Genomic DNA, 9,600 nt, shown 5'->3' with positions numbered 1-9,600 from the left:
CTGTTTAGATCTTTTTCTCACTTTTGGACCCTAGGCTTGGCCTAGCGGTCTTGTCTCTCACATTTGCTTGATTTTTCAGGATGAAAAGCACCATGATTAAGGAGATTGAACCAAGTGGATTAAATTGAGATTGTTGGATGTTTTGAACTAACATGAATTTGTTTTGTAGGTTGTGAAGCTTGAGCTTGAGCTTGTAGCTTGCATTTATGTGCATTAATCTGTATAGTCTGACTGATTAACATTTGCTGTTTATTATTGTCTGTCTGAGTACTGATGATGCTTGATTGATTTCAGGTACATTTAGTTGCTTACAGTTCTTTAAGAACTTGCTTGCTGTTGCTTGGTTTTTGAACCACTTGAGGTAGGACTTCTATTCTTCATGTAGTCTGGAGACCCGGTCTGTTATTTGGCCGGGCAAAATGTCTGAAGTCCTCCTTAAGAGGCGATGTTTGTGATTGTTTACATTTGTGCCAAGCAGGTGAAGTCCTCTATGAGGCAATTGGTGGAAGCCAAGGGATATGCAATCTATCCCCCACTATTCTGTGAGTCGTCCCTCTGCTCACACGGCTGTGTGTTGATGCATTGGGACACAAACCCAAGATCCTGTGCTGTTGCACAATCGAGTCAGAGTCTTTGAGCGTAGAAGGGTCCCTCCATTCTGGACCCACGCTCCTTTGTCAGAAGCTCTCCCTGGTCAGGGATAAGAGCTGTGAGGTCTCATCCTCACTTCACCTTTTCATCTGCTTCACCTTAGCCTCGTAATGGCAAGGTTAAGAGCGAATAATACCCATGTACAGATGACTTGCTTCGGCAGTCAAACCCATTGTTTGAGCCCACTTGACTGGTTATAGTGTGTGCTATGTGGATACTTGCTTGAAATGCTTGAATTGCTTGTATGCTTGTATGCTTGCTTCTTTCCTGGATAGGATTAGTTTGCAATTGTGCAAGTAGGTAGAAACCTGAACGTAGGGTAATGATGCATGACAACACTAGGCTCGAGTATAGCTCCCTGGTAGTGTGTCTTCCCTTGGTTTCTGGCTAGATTTTCTTTCCCTTGAGGGGGAACTACATCGCCCTGATCCTTGTTCCAGACGAGGTATGTAGGCAGGTGGTCGTGCGAGACCAGTCCGGGCAACCTTTTTCTTTTTTGTGTGTGTTTACTTGTTATCTGATTGTGTGTTTGGTTCGGATGCCGACGTAAGTCCAGTGATTGGCGGTCGGGCTCCACGTTTGCCGTTTTGTGCGTGTTTTGGTTCGGATGCTGACGTAATTCCATCGAGTGGTTGTTGGGCTCCATGTTTGCCATCTGTTTGTGTGTTTTGTGTTGTTTGGCGTGCGTAAGCCGAACTACAGTGGCTCTGATTCTCGTTCCAGACGAGATATGTAGGCATAGGATACGATGTCCTATCGAGCTCCCTTCTCTTAACCCCACCTGTGTTGTCTTAGCGTGTGTGTATGATGTTTGTCTGTTTATTTTAGCAACCTATTCTTTCTTTTAGAACGTGGATCCCGTCGAGTACGACGGACGTGAGGGGTGCTAATACCTTCCCCTTGCGTAACCGACTCCCTTACCCTTTCTCTTTGGTCGCGAGACCATGTCTTTCCAGGTTTCTCTGAGCGTTTCCTTTCCCTATCTTGGGATAAATAACGCACAGTGGCGGCTCTGTGTTGTTTTTTTTGTTTCAGCCCGCCGGTTGTTTTTCGCGGATGCGACAATAACGCCTAAGTATGTGTTTGGATCGTTGGTGAGATCTAGGCTCCTTGGCTTGTGCGATAGCACCATTGTTATCATAATAGAGACCAATGGGATCCACAATGCTAGGGACTATGCCAAGTTCACTAATGAACTTTTTGATCCAAACAACTCCCTTTTCTGCATTTGAGGCAGCAATATACTCGGCCTCGGTTGTAGAATCAGCAACCGTATCTTGCTTTGAAATTTTCAAACCCACAGTGCCACCATTTCAGCAAAACACATAACCATTGGAATCATTCATATTAAAGCGTCTCAGCACCTTGTCTATGTACTCTGACTTAGGCCAAGCATTTTATGATCTATCTCTATAGATTCTGATTCCTAATATATAGGCTGCTTCACCTAGGTCCTTCATAGATAAGCATTTCCCCACCCAAGACTTTGTTTGTTGCAGGGTAGGGATATCGTTTCCAATAAGTAATATGTCATCTATATATAATACCAGGAATACGATCATGCTCCCACTAACCTTCTTGTAGACACAAGGCTCATCTTCGTTCTTGATGAATCCATATTGTTTTACTGTTTCATCAAAACGAAGATTCCATGAGTAGGTCACAAGCTCATCTTGATCCATGAGTAATACATCACCTTGATCAGATATCCATATATCTCAGGTAGGTGACGTATCCTGCCTGACCTACGCTGGTCTTGTTCTACTTGAGCAGGTTGCTCTTACACAACCACTTGTGTTTCCTGCTCTAATTCCTCCATAGGTGTATCGATAATTTGTGATTCTTGAATTTCTTCAAGTTCTACTTTCCTCCCACTGATTCCTTTGGAAATAAAATCCCTCTCTAGGAAAACTCAGGTTCGAGCGACAAACATTTTTCCCTCAGAAGGATTGTAGAAATAATATCCTCTTGTTTCTTTAGGATACCCCACAAATAAGCATTTGTCAGATTTGGGCTCAAGCTTAGTTGAAACTTGTCATTTCACATAAACCTCGCAACCCCAAATCTTTATGTAAGACATATGTGGTTTCTTACCACTCCATATCTCATATGGTGTCTTCTCAACCCTTTTGGATGGAACACGGTTAAGTGTGTAAGCTGCTGTCAATAGTGCATGTCCCCAAATGGAGTTTGGAAGATCGGCGTGACTCATCATGGATCGGACCATGTCTAACAGGGTTCGATTTCTTCTCTCAGATACACCATTCCATTGTGGTGTTCCAGGAGGAGTAAGTTGGGATAGGATCCCACACTCTTTCAGATGGTCATCAAACTTTAGGCTTAAATACTCACCACCTCGATCTGATCGAAGAGTTTTAATATTCTTACCTAGTTGGTTTTGTACTTCATTCTTGAATTCCTTGAACTTTTCAAAGGACTTTGATTTGTGTTTCATTAAATACACACAACCGTATCTACTGAAATCATCGATAAATGAAGTACTGAAAACCTCCTCTGGCTGGAATGTTCAGTGGTCCACATACATCAGTATGTATGAGGGCCAAAAGATCATTAGCTCTTTCACCTTTTCCTGTGAATGGAGATTTTGTCATCTTCCAAGTACTTTGGGCAGTTTCTCTTCCAGTGTCTGGTCTTACCGCAATGGAAGCAGGTGCCTGCCTTTGTTATGCCTCCACTAGGCCTCAAAACAGTAACAGTGGGTCTGGGTTTGGCAACTTCCTTGCCCTTCCCTTTATCACCCTGCCTGGTGGGCCTTTTGTTCTGTCTCTTTCCATTTCCGATCATCAGAATGGACTTCCCTTTTGTCTTCAGATTCTGCTCGGCAGTTCTTAACATGGCGAGCAGTTCAGGAAGAGATTTGTCCATATCAATCATATTGAAATTTAGGACAAATTGACTGAAACTATCTGGCAACGATTGCAAGACCAAATCAGTCGCAAGTTCCTTTTCGAGGGGAAAACCCAATCTCTCAAGGTTTTCCACATACCCAATCATCTTGAGTACATGGGGACCTACGGGGGCTCCCTCAGCTAACTTGCTTTGGAAAAGGGCTTTTGAAACTTCAAACCTCTCATGCCTTGCTTGCTCTTGATAGAGCATCTTCATGTGTTCGATCATATCGAACGCTGTCATGTTCTCATGTTGCTTTTGCAACTCTGAGTTCATGACATCCAGCATGAGACAAGCAGTTTCATTGGCATCATCGACATGCTTCTTATAAGCATCTCTTTCTGCCTTAGGTGCAGAACTAGGAGGTTCCTCTTCAGGAACAGGTGTCTCCAAGACATACAGCTTTCTATTATGTTTGAGGACAATCCTCAGGTTTCGGTGTCAATCCAGAAAATTTGTCCCAGACAATTTTTCCTTATCAAGGATTGATCTCAAGATGTTGTTAGAGGTGTTTGCTGTCATGGTTATCTACATAAGGATTAAGAAAATATAAGTATCATTGACATATTTAATTAGGCCTTTAATCAAATATGCTCCCACTATTTTACTCAAAACAAATGACCCTCATCATTTGATTCGGAAAATCCCGTTGGAAGATTTTCTAGTGGGTCGAGATCCATATTTCACTTCGTTCTAAGTCCGCGTAGGCGGATTACACAAAACTAGGTTATTTAGGTAGGAACTCCTTCCAATTGTATCTCATACAACTCTCGAAAATTTCAATTGGGTGAATAACTCCTTATTCCAATCCATCATATGGATTATTCCCAACTCTTGCTTCTAAACATATATAAGAAAATTATAATCAAGTTTGACTCATCGTTTTAGCAGTTGGATATTACAATTATCCCATCGCACCTTAACTAATACAAAACATGCACCTCGCGTAGGCGAAACCTACATATCCGATACCAGTCTTGATGAGTGCTAAAACTTGGAAAGCAAACACATATAATCTTATTATAATTTGTTTAGTTAAGTTTGACCCATTGTTTTAACAGTTGGATATTACAATTATCCCATCGCACCTTACTAATATATAGATCATGCACCTCGCGTAGGCGAAACCTACATTATCCATTACTAGTCTTGATGAGTGTTAAAACTTGGAAAGCATAAACTTAATATTTAATTTTGAGGGAATTGCAATTGTACTGATCTCACCGGCTTGTTTATCATATAAATCGTCTCTCACATGCATCAACATACATTCACATACATTCACATGCATCAACATACATACACAATGAAACAGTTATGGCCCCTAGCGCAATTGTTCTCCCAAGCCAATGAGAGAACCTAAGCTAACCTAATAACGATCTAAGCTTCTCCAAGCAAGATCTTCAAGGTTGTCCTCCTTTAATATTGAATTCTTCTCTAAGCTTCTCCAAGCAAGATCTTCAAGATTGTCCTCTTTTGATATTGAAATCTTCTCTTTCTTCATAACATTGTCTTCTTCTCTTTATTCATAACATTACATTCCAGAAGAAACTCGTTTTACATACGAGGGTTTGAGATGAGAAAAGAAGTTACATTAAGAGATCAAAAGGAGAGGCACGACACACAGGTCGTATTTAAAAACCCAAAACAAAATAAAGGACAACTAAGGCCATAACTGATCACCACAAGGCAATAATAATAAACACATTGTTATTATTAAATTTTAATTCCTTTAATTAATTAAAACCAAATTAAATTTCGGCGACCGATCACACTACGCAGAGTAAGCGGGGGGTTCCGCTGCCCGGTCAGCGGACGGTGGTTCCGCTGACCGATCAGCGGACGGGGTCAAGGGGCAGCGCCCCTGTCCAAAATTTTAATGAACAATTCATTTGGAATGGACATTGTTTTGCATGAACACAACCCTTGCGTAGTCACAAAACAGGAACCCCGAGAATTCTGACCTTGTGAGTGTGACGACCGTCACAGGCATGTTACGCCCGTCACAGGGCCAAAACAGAAATGCCTAGTTTTCTGGACTTGTGAATGTGACGACCGTCACAAAGCACGTGACGACCGTCACGCCCTTGTTACGACCGTCATGGGTCTGTTACGAACGTCACGCGTCTTGTTTGTTACGCCTGTTGCGCTCGTCACACGAGCTTTACGCGGCCAAACTAATAGGGCTTTGAAACAGTCTACGGACCTCTTCCAAAAAGCCCTAAATTCACAACTCCTTGACGGCACAACCCTTGCGCCGTCACCAACCCTAATGCGCCAATTTCAGACCGTCAAACACACCTCGATTGTTGATTCAGTATGATTGATCAACAGGTCATTGCTTCACCATACTAATGTCGGATTCCGAAGCAAATGACCATTGATCGCTCAAAGGAAAACAATCATTTAGTGTTCGAATGAACGAAACAGAAACAGTATATCACATATACCGTATTTTGCATTAGGATTACTTATATCATATATAAGTTGATCGGTCTCAATTGCGTAACCTATGGACGATCGATGTATCGCTGCTTCACCATACTAATGTCGGATTCCGAAGCATAGTCAACATCAATCATCCAACTTGTACACTCATGATGCCAAATTTAATTACCCGTTTAATTAATTGATTCATTCTGTCTTTTAATCATATTAATACAGAAATTAAACACCTATCCGATTCATGGTTTCGTAAGTTGCTCTGATACCACTGAAGGAGAATTGCGACCCAAAGCGCAGCGGAAATTAAAATTTCTCCTTTAGAGATCCTTACGAATGGTCATGATCAGTGATAGAATATTTACCTCTTTTGACGGTTGAAACCTTTGGTGCAGATCTCTTGTGACAATCAAAACCTTTGATGCAGATCCACGAAGCGATCACGAACGTTGAACGATGACAACGTCTCTACTCAGTCCACACGAACGGATTCCTTCAATCTCAGTGCTAGCTGGTACGAATGAAGGCTTTGAGTGAGAGAGAGAGAGAGAGAGAGAGAGTGAAAACGAAAAGAATGCAACCGCAAATTTTTGCTTCTGCACAAGGGTTCTATTTATAGAACCACTTGTGTGGGCTTCAAGCTAAAAGCCCACTTAAGTGTATTTTGGCCCATATCTTATAATATGCCCAAAATCACTTAAGCCCATGGTACCTTACCTTATTTCGTATTCTACTCAAGTACACCATACCTTACGATGTTCTATAATTCACTTAAGGGCACCGTACCTTACGGTATTCCTTAATTACTCTATCTCTCATCAATCCGTCCTTTGTGTGTGACCCTGTAGGTTTTCGTGACGTTGACAATTATATTAAATCACGCATTTAACATAATAAACAGTGAGCGGTATCTAGCAACACATCACTGCTACCCAAGACACGAAAATGTCAAGTGATCTGACAAAACCTTCTGTGATAATAATTATGTGTATAATTACCCTTTTGCCCTTATGTCTATATTGAACACAAGGCATAGACCGTGACATCCTTGTCCAGTTCAATATTGGGCCCATAGACATTTATCCTGTTATGCAGGATGGGCAAATTCCATCTAGGTCACTCATGTCCCTCAGCATGCTTTGTGGAGTACCCATCAACTGCCTTTATGGTTATCCAGTTACGGATAACTTTCTATATAGTATTCTCATAGCGGGTCAATCCGGTATAAATATTACTCCTAATATTCATACATATGTTTAAGACTTGATAACTCTTTATCCATGATCCATGAGATGTGATCATCAGTCTACAAACATAATAGTCTTAATGCTTTAATGTTATCCCACTTCACACTAAAGCTCGACTACGGATACTTTAAGAATAGTGTCCTTATGTTTAATGTGACCTCATGATTAAGTCATACTTGATACATTAAACAGACTAACTATTCTAGGGACTTTATTAAACAAACGTAATAAAGAAAAAGCCTTTTATTATTCGATACAAGTACCAAAATGTATTGGCCTCTAGGGCTTACACCAACACAAATCACATAATCTTTTGCTTCAGACCATACCTTGATCATAATTCTTTCATCTCCCACCACTATTTCTATGAACTACGGAGCTCTGAATTCCTCATTGCACTATGAGGATGCGTAGGCATGAGGGCCTTAATCCTCACCTAGCATTTTATCTATTTCTCTTCTTTTTCCTTATTCTTTTGCGTGTAACCTTAGATATCACACCTGTTCGAGCGAGAACAATCAAAACGATTCCCATGGAGTACCATGGATGTAAGGGGTGCTAATACATGTCCCTTGCATAACTGACTTCCTTATCCAACATATCTCTTTCCCCCGGGTTTTATCGATGTTTTCCCTTTCCTTCGGGAATAAATAAAGTCTGATGGCGACTCTATTGTATGTTTGAGCGTGCGATATGTCCGGGTATATTTCCGCTAGCTTCAGTTAAGAATATATTCTTATAGTAATTCCTACACTAAATACTTATAATAAATATTGTTCACTGGTTTATTTTTTTATAAAAAAATAAAAATAAATAAGATTTATAAAAAAAATTTAAAATTACTTTTATAACAAAAATATAAAGTTTATTATTAATCAATTTTATTATTACATTAACCACACAAATATATAGGTTATTAACCACATATTTTACTTATAATTCATTAACGAAATTTACTAGTTCATTAATCAATAAATTAAATAAGATTAACCTAATGAAATGTAATAATCAATTTTTACACTTTATTAACTAATCATATTTGCTTTATTTCGTAATTTAATATTTAAAATTGATTAATAGAATGTAAAAATAGATTATTATATTTCATATTTTAATATTAAAATTTAGATATTTGATTGATTAATAAAATAATAAATTATTATAAATAAAATATTTAATTAATAACCTATTTTTATTAATTTAATAATAAAATTGATTAATCCTGTGAATTTTTTTTTAAATAACCAGATTTTTAAAAAAAAATTCAAAAATACCCATTTTTTCCAAAAAATTACCAAAATGGGCAATTTTTGCCCTAGTTCTCTACATGGGCGCCACCCTAGTTGGCGCCTACCCTTAAAGGGTAGGGCAAGTCGCCACTAGGAGTGGCGCCTACCCTTAAATCTTTTTTTTTTTTTTTTTTTTTAAAATATGTTTTTTTTTTTTTAATTTTTTTTAATTTATGAATTTATATTTTTTATAAATTATATTAATTTATATTAACACATATATATAAATAAAATTATTTACAAGATATATATATATATATATATATATATATATATATATATATATATATATATATATATATATATATATATATATATATATATATATATATATATATATATATTAATTTATATATATATTAATTTAATTTATAAGTAATTATTATTATTTAAATTTTTTTGGAAGAATTAGGGTTAATCATGTTAAGGTTAATTTATCAATTATAATTAGGGTTTATTGATCGGTTATAATTAGAGTTTGGTAGTTATGACCTAATTGAAACCCTAATTCCCCATAAGATTAATTAGGGTTAAGTAGACTGGTGTACAACCCAGATCTTTTCCTATAAATAAAGTGTTATTTCCTTGCATTTTCTTCACCACTATTTCCTATCACCTTCTCTATCAAGTTGAGTTCATGGCATCCCCAAGACCGTCGTCATGGCAGCGAACATCATCAAGGCGCCCGGATCCTGAACCAGTAATCTTAAAGAGGGATGGGCATGTTATTTTCTCGCCTTTGAAACCTCCAATGGAGATGAAATTTTGGAACATCCGTTCGTTGGACCAACTAAAAAGGTCCTTGATGTCTTGGTTAGAGGGAGATTACCAACCTGGTGAAGTCATCAGAAGGATTCAGAGGCTTAGAACAAGGTTCTCATTTGAAACTGGAGAAACGATACGTTGGTGGGTTGAAGTTGAAAGCGACATTGATTGCATCCAAATGATGCATGGATCAGACGACATAGTGTTAACTGTTGTAATTTCTTAGATTTTAATGGTTGTTTGTCATGTTGTTGTTGTATTTGTTATTGTTCTAGTACTTGTTCTTGTTTTAGTAC

Source organism: Lathyrus oleraceus, chromosome 2 (assembly GCF_024323335.1).
Source record: "Lathyrus oleraceus cultivar Zhongwan6 chromosome 2, CAAS_Psat_ZW6_1.0, whole genome shotgun sequence".
NCBI lineage: Eukaryota > Viridiplantae > Streptophyta > Magnoliopsida > Fabales > Fabaceae > Lathyrus > Lathyrus oleraceus.
The sequence above is the reverse complement of the archived record's forward strand: the minus strand, read 5'-3'. Positions refer to the sequence as shown.